This window comes from Canis lupus, chromosome 2, assembly GCF_003254725.2.
Source record: "Canis lupus dingo isolate Sandy chromosome 2, ASM325472v2, whole genome shotgun sequence".
Classification (NCBI taxonomy): Eukaryota; Metazoa; Chordata; class Mammalia; order Carnivora; family Canidae; genus Canis; species Canis lupus.
Window position 1 is genome coordinate 56,819,314 of NC_064244.1, and position 13,340 is coordinate 56,832,653.

Genomic DNA, 13,340 nt, shown 5'->3' on the forward strand with positions numbered 1-13,340 from the left:
TTTGAGCATCACTGCAGGTTAGGTGGTCTGAAGAGCCTTCTCATTGCAAAAAAGTGCAGAGGACACACCCTTTAAGTTATCTTTGCTCTTACAAACTATAGCAGAAGATTCCAAGAAAAGTGAGCTAAGGCTCTCAACAGCTGGGAGAGGAACGATTACCTTATGGCAGGGGCTTCAGCAGCACAGCTGTTTAAATTCTGAACTAGTGGAAAATGTGGGAAGTCAAGCCATAGTCTCTGGTACTGATGCCTTTTGGTGACTAGAGACAGAAGTAAACTCTGGAAGAAAATATGTACAATTTAGACCCAAGGGATACTGAACCTGACCATCATTACAAAGGCACATGAGAAGATAATTTGTATAGAAGTTAGCAGACAAAGCAAAAAAGCATGTTTAGAGTTCTCTAACCCTGAAATAGCAGATCTTGCAACTGTCAGATATCAAATACAGAATAGATATATAAGAAATGGATGAAGAAATAAAGGATGCAATGACAAAGACCACTGAGATATAACCAGAAACAGGGAAACATTGGGACACCTGGGTAGCTCAGTCTGTTGAGCATCTAACTCTTGATTTTGGCTCAGGTCATGATCTCAGGGTCATAAGATTAAGCCCCACATTGGACTCTGTGCTGAGTTTGGAGCTTGCTCAAATTACATCCTCTTCTCTCTCTGCCCCCACCTCTACCCTTGCTTGTGTGTGCACTCTCAAAGAAAGAAAGAAAGAAAGAAAGAAAGAAAGAAAGAAAGAAAGAAAGAAAGAAAGGAAACTTTAAAAAAATGGATCTTCTAGAAATAAAAATATTCCTTTATTGAATTAAAAAATATAAAAACACCTCCAGAGAATAGTTGAACAGTGAATTAGACATAGATGAAAATGGAATTAGTGGCGGGGTGGGCACCTGGGTGGTTCAGTGGTTGAGTATCTGCTGTCTCTGCCTCTCTGTGTCTCTCATGAATAAATAAATAAATCTTTAAAAAAAGAAAATGTAATAATTAGTAAACTGGAAGGTATATTTACAATAATCACCAAGAACACAGCACAGAGTGACACAAAGCTTGGAGCTTGGGAAGATGGCAGAAAAGGAGGGTCCTGAGCTCACCTCCTCCCATGGACACATCAAGGCTGCAACTATATTTGGGCAGCCCAGTGGCTCAGCAGTTTAGCGCTGCCTTCAGCCCAGGGCATGATCCTGGAGACCCAGGATTGAGTCCCATGTCGGGTCCCTGCATAGAGCCTGCTTCTCCCTCTGCTTGTGTCTCTGCCTCTCTCTGTCTCTCATGAATAAGTAAATAAAATCTTTAAAAAAAAAAAAAAAAAGGCTGCAACTACATTTGGATCAACATACTCAGAAAACAACCTAAAGATCAGCAGAATAGCTAATAACAGGGTACAGCTAAGGATATAAAGAAAAAACACATTGAGAGGGGTAGGAAGGTCAGATACCCGGTCAGAAACCAATCCACTTGTGCGGTGACCCACAAGTGGGAGGGATATCACAAGTGCCCCTGGAGGATTAGGGGATCAGCCAGCACATCGGCCACTTTGGGGATCTGCACCAGGAAGATGAGCCCCCATAATATCTTGCTTTGAAAATCAGTGGGGCTTAACTTTGGGAGAACGAGAGGGCTATAGGAAAATTGGGACTCTGCTCTTTAAAATGCCAGTGCCCTAGATCACTTGGTCTGAGACCCAGCACAGAGGCAGCATTTTAAAAAGTACTTTGGCTATACATGAAGGGGATTTATTGACCCCTTTTAGGGCATGCACCAGATGGACAGAGATCTGTAGGAAATTTCTCCAGTAACAGAAGTGCTAGCAACCACTTCCTGCCTCTCTTTCTGCCTAGCTTGCCTGACACTGGCAGGAGCCAGTTTTGACACTCTCAATCTATCTACGTAACACCACTTGCCCCACCCCAGCATTCCTCCATTGATTCACCCCACTTAACCCATTCACCTTTGAAGGCACCCCTTCAAAGTGGCTCCTGTTCAGCCACATCTGGCAGGAAGCCTCACCCCTCCAAACAAGTCTTGTGCTGGAGACAGGGAAGGCAGCCCTACCCACCATCATGTCTGCAAACAGTTGTGTCCAGGCCTGCCACGCAGCTGTATGAGGGGCTAGCCCTGCCCACCAGTACACTGGCAGCAGTTTCAGCCCATGCGAAATAGGAGGGCACACACACACAGCCCACACAGGGGATACCTCCGGAGCACCTGGTTCTGGTGACCAGGCATGTTTGTCCTATGGGACCCCACAGGGTGCCATGTACACAATGCTGCTATTTTTAAGACAAGGGGATCTGGATTTTTAAGATTCCAGGAGACAGAGGAATATGTTCCAAATGAAAGAACAAGACAAAACTTCAGAAAAAGAATGAAATGAAATGGAGAAAAGCAATTCATCTGATAGAGAGTTCAAAATAATGGTCATAAAAATGCTCACCAGATTTATGAGAAGAGTCGATGAATTCAGTAAGAACTTAACAAGAGAAAATATAAAAAGGAACCAATTCAGAGCCAAAGAATACAATAACTGAAGTGAAAAATACACAAGAGGGAATCAACAACAGATTAGAAGATGCAGAACAGATCAGTGATCTGGCAGGCAGGGTAGTGGAAATCATCCAAGCTGAACAGCAAAAAGAAAATAGAATTTTTTTAAAAAATGAGGACAGGTTAAGAGACCTCTGGAACAATATCAAGTGTACCCGCATTCATGTTATAAGGATACCAGAAGGAGAAAAGAGAGAAAGGGGAAGAAAACTTACTTGAATAAAAAATAGTTGAAAAAAAAAATAGTTGAACATTTTCCTAACCTGGGGAAGGAAACAGACAGCCAAGTCCAGAAAGCACAGAGAGCTCTAAACAAGATACACTCAAGGTGGTCCACACCAAGACACATAATAATTAAAATGTAAAAAAAATTAAAGATAAAGAGAGAATCTTAAAAGCAGCAACAAAGGGGTGCCTGAGTGGTGCAATCAGTTGGGTGTCTAGCTCTTGGTTTCAATTCAGGTCATGATCTCAGGATCATGAGATTGAGCCCTGTGTCAGGTTCTGAGCTCAGCGTGGAGTCTGATTAAGACTCTACCTTTGTCCTCCCTTCACTTTCTCTTTAAAAAGTAGCAAAGAGGGACACCTGGGTGGCTCACTGGTTGAGCATCTGCCTTTAGCTCAGGTTGTGATCCCAGGGTCCTGAGACTGAGTCCCTCATTAGGTTCCCTGGGGGGAACCTGCCTTTCCCTCTGCCTATGCCTCTGCCTCTCTCTGTGTCTTTCATGAATAGATAAATAAAGTCTTTTTAAAAAAGTAGCAAGGTGTGGGGGGGGGGGTGTGCGGAGAAGCAACTAGTTACATACAAGGAAACCCCATATTGCTATCAGCTGATTTTTCAGCCGAAACTTTGCAGGCCAGAAAAAAGTGGCATGATAAATTCAAAGGACTGAAATGAAAAAATTTAGAATCAAGAATACTCCACCCAACAAGGACATAATTTTTAATTGAAGAAGAAATGGAGCTTCCCAGACAAGCATAAATTAAAGGAGTTATCACCATTAAACTGGCCTTAAAAGAAATGTTAAAAGGACTTCTTAAAGCAAAAAGAAAAGTCCATAACTAGAAGTAAGAAAATTATGAAAGGAAAAAATTTCACTGGTAAAAGCAAAATATATAAAGGTAGTAAACCAATTATTAAGAAAGCTAGTTGGAAATCTAAAAGACAGAAGTAGTAAAATTTATTGTATCTATAATAATTAGTTAAGGTATACAAAAAATAAAAAGATGTAAAATATGTAGTCACATACATAAAACATGGAGGGAGGAGTAAAAATGCAATGCTCTTAGAAAGTGACCATCAACCTGAAACAGACTGCTATGTACATAGGATATTATATATGAACCTCATGGTAACCACAAACCAAAAACTTATAATAAGTGCATAAAAAACATAAAAAGAAAGGAATCCAAGCATAAAACTAGAGAAAGTCATTAAATCACAAGGGAAGAGAGCAAGAGAAGAACTGCAAAAACAACCAGAAAACAATTAACTATATGGCAATAAGTATATACCTATCAACAATTATGTTAAATGTAATTAGACAAAACACTACAATCAAAAGACATAGGGAGGGGCAACTGGGTGGTCAGTGTTTGAGTGTCTTCCTTTGGCTCAGGGCATGATTCTGGGGTCCTAGGATCCAGTCCTCTGCCTATGTCTCTGCCTCTCTCTCTATGTTTCTCATGAGTGCATATGGAACATTATCCAGGATAGGTCACATGTTAGGCCACAGAACAAATCTCAGTAAATTTAAGAAGATTGAAATCATATTAAGCATCTTTTCTGACCCAATGATATGACACTTAGAAATCAATTACAAGAAAAAACAGGGAGAACCCACAAACACATGGAGGCTAAACAACACACTCCTCAACAATGAAGAAGTCAAAGAGGAAATAGAAAAATATCTGGGACAAATTAAATTGGAAACACAATGTTTCAAAATCTTTGGGAACCAGCAAAAATAGTTCTAAGAGGGAAGTTTATAGCAATACAGGCCTACCTCAAGAAATAAGAAAAATCTCAAATAAGCAATCTAATCTTACTTAAAGAAACCAGAAAAAGAAGAACAAACAAAACCCAAAGTTAATAGAAGGAAGGAAATAATATTAGAGTGGAAATAAATGAAATAAAAACTAAAAAAGCAATAGAAAAGATCAATGAAACTAAGAGCTGGTTCTTTGAATAAGTAAACAAAATTGATAAACCTTCAGCCAAACTCATCAAACAAAAAGAAAGAAGACTCAAACAAAATCAGCAATGATAACAGAAGTTACAACAGACGTCACAGAAATATAAAAAATTATAAAAGACTACTATGAAAAATTATACCCTAACAAATTGGACAACCTAGAAGAAATGGATACATTCCCAGAAACACAAAATCTTCTAAGATGGAATCAGAAAGAAATAGAAAATGTGAACATAGCAATTACTAGTAATGAAATTGACTCAGTAATCAAAAAACTCCCAACAAACAAGTCAAGGACCAGATGGCTTCACAGGTGAATTCTGCCAAACATTTAAATAGAGTTAAAGTTTAAAGAGTTCAAAGAAGAGTTAATACTGGGGCATCAGGTGTGCTCAGTTGGTTGGGTGTCTGATTCTTGGTTTCAGCTCAGATCATGATCTCAGGGATCCTGGGATGAAGTCCCACATCAGGCTCTGCATTGAGTGAGATGCTGCTTGAGATTCTCTCTCCTTCTCCCTCTGTCCCTCCACCTACAAGTACTCTCTCTTCTCTCTCAAAGAAAGAAAAGTTATTATCTATCCTTCTCAAATTATTCCAAAATATTGAAGAGGCAGGAATACTTCCAAATTCATTCTATGAGGCCAGTATTACCTTGATATCAAAACCAAACAAAGATACTACAAAAAAAAACTACAGGCAAATATCCCTGATGAACATAGATGCAAAAATCCTCAACAAAATATTATCAAACTGACTCCAACAATAGATTGAAAGGATCACTAACCACAATCAAGTGGGATTTATTCCAGGGATGCAAGAGTTCAATATCTACACACCACATCAACAAAATGAAGGATAACAATTATAAGATTATCTTAATAGATGCAGAAAAAGCATTTGACAAAGTTCAAGCTCCATTTAAGATAAAAACTCTCAAAAAGTGAGTATAGAGGGAACATACCTCAACACTATAAAGGCCATATAATGGCAAACTCACAACTAACATCATACTCAATGGTGAAAAGCTGAGAGCTTTCACTCTAAGATCGGAATAAGATAAGGATATCCAGTGTTGCCACTTTTATTCAACATAGTACTGGAAGTCCTAGTCACAGCAATCAGACAAGAAAAAGAAAATAAAGGGATCCTTGGGTGGCGCAGTGGTTTAGCGCCTGCCTTTGGCCCAGGGCACGATCCTGGAGACCCGGGATCGAATCCCACGTTGGGCTCCTGGTACATGGAGCCTGTTTCTCCCTCTGCCTATGTCTCTGCCTCTCTCTCTCTCTCTGTGTGTGTGACTATCATAAATAAATAATAAAAAAAATTTAAAAAAAAAGAAAAAGGAAATAAAGACATCCAAATTAGTAAGGAAAAAGTAAAACCATAAAACCATCACTATTTGCTTATGACATGACACTGTACATAGAAAACACTAAAGACTCCAGGGGTGCCAGGTTGACTCAGTCAGTTAAGCATCCAAACTCTTAGTTTCAGCTCAGGTCATGATCTTGGGGTTGTGCGGAGATTGAGCCTAGCTAGCATCAGGCACCACGCTCAGTACAGAGTCTGCTTGAGATTCTCTCTCTCCTTCTCCCTCCATTATCCCTCCCCCTGGTCATGCTCTCTCTCTCTTTCTAAAATAAATAAAGAAGTAAAATCTTAGAAAAGGAAACCCTCTGAAAAGGCAAAGCAATCTTGAGAAATAAAAACAAAGATAGAGGTATCACAACCCCAGATTTCAAGCTATACTACAAAGCTCTAGTAATCAAAACAGTATGGTATTCACACAAAAATAGATACATAGATCAATGGAACAGTAGAGTCCAGAAATAAACCCATGCTTATATAGTCAATTAATCTATGACAAAGGAGGAAAAAGCATACAATGATAAAAAGATAGTCTCTTTAATGAATAGTGTCGGGAAAACTGGAAAGCTACATGCAAAAGCATGAAACTGGACTACATTCTTACACCATATACAAAAATAAACTCAAAATGGATTAAAGACCTAAATGTAAGACCTGAAATCATAAAACTCCTGGAAGAAAAGATAGGTAGCAAACTCCTGGGCATTGGTCTTAGCAATATTTTTGGGGGGTCTGTCTCATTTGGCAAGTGCAACAGAAGCCAAGATGAACACCTGGGACTACAGCAAACTAAAAAGCTTTTGCACAGCAAAAGGAGATCATCAACAAAATGAAAAGGCAAATTAATGGGAGAGTTTTCAAATTATATATCTAATAAGGGTTAATATCTAAAATATATGAAGAACCAATACAACTCAACAAAAACCAAAAAACCCCAAACAATCCAATTTAAAAATGTGCAGTGGATCTGAATGGACATTTTCCCAAAAAAAATAGACAGATGGCCAAAAGACACATGAAAACATGCTCAACATCACTAATAATCAGGAAAATGCAAATCAAAACCACAATGAGATATTACCTCACACCTGTCAGAATGGATAGCATCAAGAAGTCAACAAATCACAGGTGTTGTTGAGGATGTGGGGTAAAGAGAACACTCATGCACTGGTGGTGCAAACATAGATTGGTACAGCCATTGTGGAAAACATTATGGAGTCTCCTCAACAAACTAAGAGTAGAAATACCACACAATCCAGTAATTCCACTGCTGAGTATTTACCTGAAGAAACTGAAAACATAATTTGAAAAGCTATCTGTATCCCTAGGGCCATCGGTTATAATAGTCAAATTATGGAAGCAACCTAAGTGTCCACTGGTAGATGAATGGATAAAGAAGACATGGCATACAGATTGGAATCTATCTATCTATCTATCTATCTATCTATCTATCTATCTATCTATCTATCTATCTATCATGGAATATTACTTAGCCATAAAAAAATAATGAAACCTTGCAGTTTGTGACAACATGAATGGACTTACAGGGTATTATGCTAAATGAAACAAGTCAGACAAGACAAATACCATATGATTTCACTTATATGTAGAATCTAAGAAACAAGACATATGAACAAAAAACTCCCAGAAATAGACTCAGGTGAAACAGGTGAAGGGGATTAAGAGTACACTTAGAGTGATGAGCATTAGGTAATGCATAGAATTGTTGAATCACTATGTTGTACACTGAAACTAATATTGTATGTCAACTGCAATTTAATTTAAATAAATAATTAAAGCCTAGTTCAAGTGAAGAAAAAAATGAAAGCAATAATAAAATATGAAGGATCAAATATGAAAGTCTAACATATCTATTTAGTATCCCAAAGATAAAGAATAGAGAGCCTGAAGATCCAGTAATATTTGATAAGATAATGTCTGAAATAGTTCCAGAATTTATAAGAAAATATGCATAGGGAGTATAATCTATCCTTAAAAGAATAAATACAAATAAATTCATACTTCAATTCACTTTAATGAAACTATAGCACATCAGAAACAAGATAGTCTTTAAAAAGGGCAAGAGAGAATCTCTTTCATAAAGAAACACAATTAGATTGAGGATAAAGTTTTTCAAAACAATGGAATCCAGAACACAGGGAAAGAACATCTTCAGAAAATTTAGAGGAAATAACTCTCAGCCTAGAACTGTGTACCATCAAAACAATTTTTCAAGAAAAATGGTCCAAAAAAAAAAAAAGACATTTACAGGCTAGCAAAAACTAAGAACATTTGCTATCAAGAAATCTGTACTAGGGACGTTTGGGTGGCTCAATCAGTTAAGGGTCTACTCTCAGCTCAGCTCATGATCCCAGGGTCCTGAGATGGAGCTCCTTGCTCAGCGGGGAGCCTCTTTCTCCCTCTTCCTCTGCCTGCCACTCCCCCGCTTATGCTCTCTCTCTCTGTCAAATAAATAAAAAAATATTAAAAAAAATAAATCTGTACTAAAGACACTTCTAAAGGATGTTCTTTAGGAAAAAGATATAAACCATCAATATAAGAAGGAACAGAGAGCAAATAACATAGTAAATACTATTTAAAACCAAATACTGTCTGAATAAAATAATAATAGCATAATTATGGAGTTTAGAAAAGAGCTAAAATATGGAATGAGAATATTATGTAACAGCATGATGGGGAGATTGAAGTTAAAGCATTCCAAGACTGTAGTATTATCATGGGGGAGTTAAGAGAGCAATTGATGTTAGGGGTGATTGAGTTACATGCACATGGTAAAATTTTAATGGTACCCTCAGTGGAATATGCATAGAGTGTACAAATTCCAAACCTGTAGCAAGAAAATTTGGGGTAAGCAAAACAAAACAAAACCAAAAAAGGCAAGAAAGAAGGGGGGTATAGAAAAAAGCAGAGCAAATAATTTTTAATCCTTGTGCCAATACACTTGAAAACAAAGTGGAAAAGTTCCTAGAAAAACAACTTATAAATCTGCCTCAAGATAAACAGTGGATAGTCTTAGAAATACTAAAAATAAAAATCAATTAAACAGCTGTTAGAGGGATCCCTGGGTGGCTCAGCGGTTTAGCGCCTGCCTTCCGCCCAGGGCTGATCCTGGAGTCCCAGGATCGAATCTCATGTCGGGCTCCCTGCATGGAGCCTGATTCTCCCTCTGCCTGTGTCTCTCCCTCTCTCCCTCTCTCCCTCTCTCTCATAAATAAATAAATAAAATCTGGAAAAAAAAAAAAACACAAACAGCTGTTAGAAATTGCCCCACGGGCAGCCCGGGTGGCTCAGTGGTTTAGCACCTGCCTTCAGCCCAGGGTGTGATCCTGGAGACCAGGGATTGAGTCCCACATCGGGCTCCCTGCATGGAGCCTGCTTCTCCCTCTACCTGTTGTCTGTGCCTCTCTCTCTGTGTGTGTCTCTCATGAATAAATAAATAAAATCTTAAAAAAAAAAAGCAATTGCCCCACAAAGTAAACACCAGGCCCAAATAGTTTTCAGATGAGTTCTGCAATCATTCAGGTAACAGACCATTTCCATCTCCCCAACTAATTCCACAAGGCCAGTAAAACTGATAAGGAACATACAAGAAAGGAAAATTACAAGCCAATCTAATTAACAAATGTTGATGCCAAAACCCCATACAAAGCATTGGTGAATAGTAATATATAAGATGATAAAATATTAATCCCTAAAATTCAAGAGTAGCTTATTTTGAGAAAATCCCTAAGTTTCACTAATCATGTTAACAAAGTAAAGAAAAAAATCATATGATTATCTTAATTAATGCAAAAAATTTTGACAAAATTCAACCCCAGATTTTGATTAAAACAAACAAAACTCACTAGAAATAAAAGGGAACTTCCTTAAAATAATTAAGAAAATCTATTTAGCCATCTATACCATGTATTATTCTAAACAAGGAAGTGTTAGAAGCCTTCCCTTTGACCAAGACAAGGATACCCATTTTTACTGATCCTATTCAACTTTATACTAGAGGTCTTAACCAGGGCTATAAGATAAGAAAAAGTAATTAAAAGCATAACAATTGTAAAGGAAGAAACAAAACTGTCATTATTGACAGATGATAGGATTCTTTTCCATGGAAAACCCCCAAAAATCTAATAATAAATTATTACAAATAATAACAGTTTAGTAAGAAATAGTTCAAAAGCATAACAAAACAAGGCATCATTTAGTTGCAACCAAAAAGTGTAAGATACCTAGGAATAAACCCCATCAAAAGATGTACAAGACCTTCATGGAGCAAATCATAAAATTTTACTGAAAAAATTACCAGCTAACTAGTGACCTAAATTGAGTTAATTAGTGATGTAATTAAGTTGAGAAATACATTGTGCTTATGGATAAGAAGATTCAATATTATAAGGATATTAATGTTAGACACAAACTGAACTATTGGTGCAATGCAATTTTTTTGATGCAATGCAATTCTAATAAACCTTAGAAGGTTTTGTTTGTTGGCTGGTTGGTTGGTAGCAGGTGCCAAGTTTATTCTAAAATACATGAAAGTACAAATCAAAAACAGTTAAGACATTCCTATAGAAAAAGAACTAATGTGGGAGCACTTGCCTTACTAAATAGTTAAAACTTTGCAAAGCTTTAATACTTAAGATTGTGTGACTTGGCACAGGGATATAGGCAAAATGACCAGCGTAGCAGGAGAGAGCTCTCAGAAACAGTTCCAGCATGTACATCGGAGGTCACACTGAAGATCTGTGAAGAAATGATGCTGCCATCACTGGGTATTCATGTGGGAAAAAGTGGGCCCATACCATACAATAAACAAACAAACAAACAAACAAACAAATAAATAACTCCAGATAGGTGGAGGACTTATATGTGAAGAACAAAACCTTAAATATTTGAGAAGATGGTACAGTAGAATATATTGTTGATGTGGATCTAGGAGAAAGTTTCCTAAACAAGACACAAAGAGCCCTAACTGTATAATATTAATACATCTCACTTCATTAAAACTAAAATTAATATTTCGGGATCCCTGGGTGGCGCAGCGGTTTGGCGCCTGCCTTTGGCCCAGGGCGCGATCCTGGAGACCCGGGATCGAATCCCACATCAGGCTCCCGGTGCATGGAGCCTGCTTCTCCCTCTGCCTATGTCTCTGCCTCTCTCTCTCTCTGTGACTATCATAAATAAATAAAAAATTAAAAAAATTAATATTTCTGTTTATTTGAAAACCTCATAATGAAATTAAAATAGAAAACACTAGCCAGAAATTGGTAGAAGATATTAACAATACATATAGTAAACAATATTCAGAATGTGCTAAGAATTCCTACATCTCAATAAGAAAAAGGCAAGTAAATTTTTTTTTTTAAAAGAAAAAGGCAAGTAACCCAAACAGGAAAAATGGACCAAAGACATAAGCATTAACTCATACAGGCAATAAACGCATGGGAAAATATCCTCAACCTTAGCAATGAGATATCCCTTTATATCTCATTGGATTGGCCAAAAATTAAGGCTGACAGTAGTAAGTGTTGGAGAGGACAAACATGAGTCAGCAGGATCACCTTACATTGCTGGTATGAGTGTAAATTGCTTCCACCATCTTGGAAAACAATTTAGCATTATCTTCTAGAATGAGGCATATCCTAACATATTCTCTGACCTAGCACTCCTATTCCTAAGTATATACATCCTAGAGAACCATGAGCAGAGAGCTTAGTCATATATGTCTATGGATGAGCTTGTTAAAGAGCAAGAGAATGAGAGGGTGGAATATGTAGGTAGGTACAGGATAATGGTAATGGTTTAGCTCTAGTCTTGTTAGATGACAATAGGAAATAAATTTCTGGGCAGCTGGGTGGCTCAGTCAGTTAAGCATCTGTCTTTGGCTCAAGTCATGGTCTCAGGGTCCTAGGATTGAGTTCCCTGCTCAGCGAAGAACCTGCTGAGAATATTATACAGTTAGGGCTCTTTGTGTCTTGTTTAGGAAACTTTCTCCTAGATCCACATCAACAATATATTCTACTGTACCATCTTCTCAATTTCCTCTCCTACTCCCCCTGCTTGTGCTCTCTCTGTGTCAAATAAATAAATAAAAATCTTTTTTAAAAAAGAGAGAGAAGGGGGACACCTGGATGGCTCAGTGGTTGAGCGTCTGCCTTCAGCTCAGGGCGTGATCCCAGAGTTCTGGGATCGAGTCCCTCATCAGGCTCCCTGCATGGAGCCTGCTTCTCCCTCTGCCTATGGCTCTGCCTCTCTCTGTGTGTCTCTCATGAATAAATGAATAAATCTTTTAAAATAAATAAATAAATAAACAAAAATTTAAAAAGAGAGAGAAATAAATTTCCTAAAAGTTCCTTCTAAATTGAATAACTTAAAATGGAATTTTAATTGGGAAATTTACATTAATAGATATATTAGCTACATGTGGTAGAAATGTTGACTGTCAACCAATCTCAAAGATTGTCAATTGGGTAATTTGGCTTGCAGATTGGATGATTTGGTTAATGAAATGCATTTCATTAAGATAAAAATTGAAAAACTCTTGCACACAAGCTTTTTCTGTAGGCATTAAGAATATGATAAACATGACATTCTGTTTTAAACACTTTTAGAAAAACATTCTATGGGTGATCTATTTAACAAAAAATCTGCAAATACAACACAGGTATCTGAAAATAAAATTGCCAAATAATCACATGAAACTATTAAAGCATTTTTGTCATTTTCAACTGAACACAATGGCCTCTTTGGTAAATAAATTATAGATATTTTTTTCCAGAATTGAAGGCATTATAAGAAATTCTTTTTTTTTTTTTTCTGCTCAGCAGGTGATTTGCATTTAAATGGCAAAATCCTAACTCAAATTTCTTCAGAGTAGACATCATACCGCTGCTAGGAAGTTCTCAGTGAGCATTGTTAGTAATGAAAAATAATTCAAAGAAAATGTAGCATGAACTATTGACAAAAATCCTGCTCAAAGTCCTGCTCAAAGGACTTTGTAGGATGTTGCATCAGTATCAAAGTCATACTGTGCAGTGTACAATAACAATGACATATATTGTGCTAGCATACATTTTGCCTAAAGTTCAACAAACCAGTGATCAGTAGCAGGCAACACTTGGAAAATGTGTGATATGTAAATGAAATAGTATCCGATTTTTTTGTTGTTTTGTTCATTTCTCAAGTGAAGCTTATTGGCATGTTT

The 13,340-nt window shown here is 37.3% G+C and overlaps 1 long non-coding RNA gene across 5 annotated transcripts in view; it reads right to left on the reverse strand.

Moving 5' to 3' along the window:
• LOC112660111 (uncharacterized) overlaps positions 1 to 13,340 on the reverse strand; it is a 68,428-nt gene that overhangs the window by 51,795 nt on the left and 3,293 nt on the right. For 4 of the 5 annotated variants that reach the window (XR_004813910.2, XR_004813909.2, XR_007404289.1 and 1 more), the window contains exon 2: positions 10,773 to 10,879. This is a non-coding gene — a long non-coding RNA (uncharacterized LOC112660111). Of the gene's footprint in view, positions 1 to 10,747; positions 10,880 to 13,340 lie in introns of those variants that run through there. The other variant, XR_003136706.3, reaches the window with a different exon arrangement.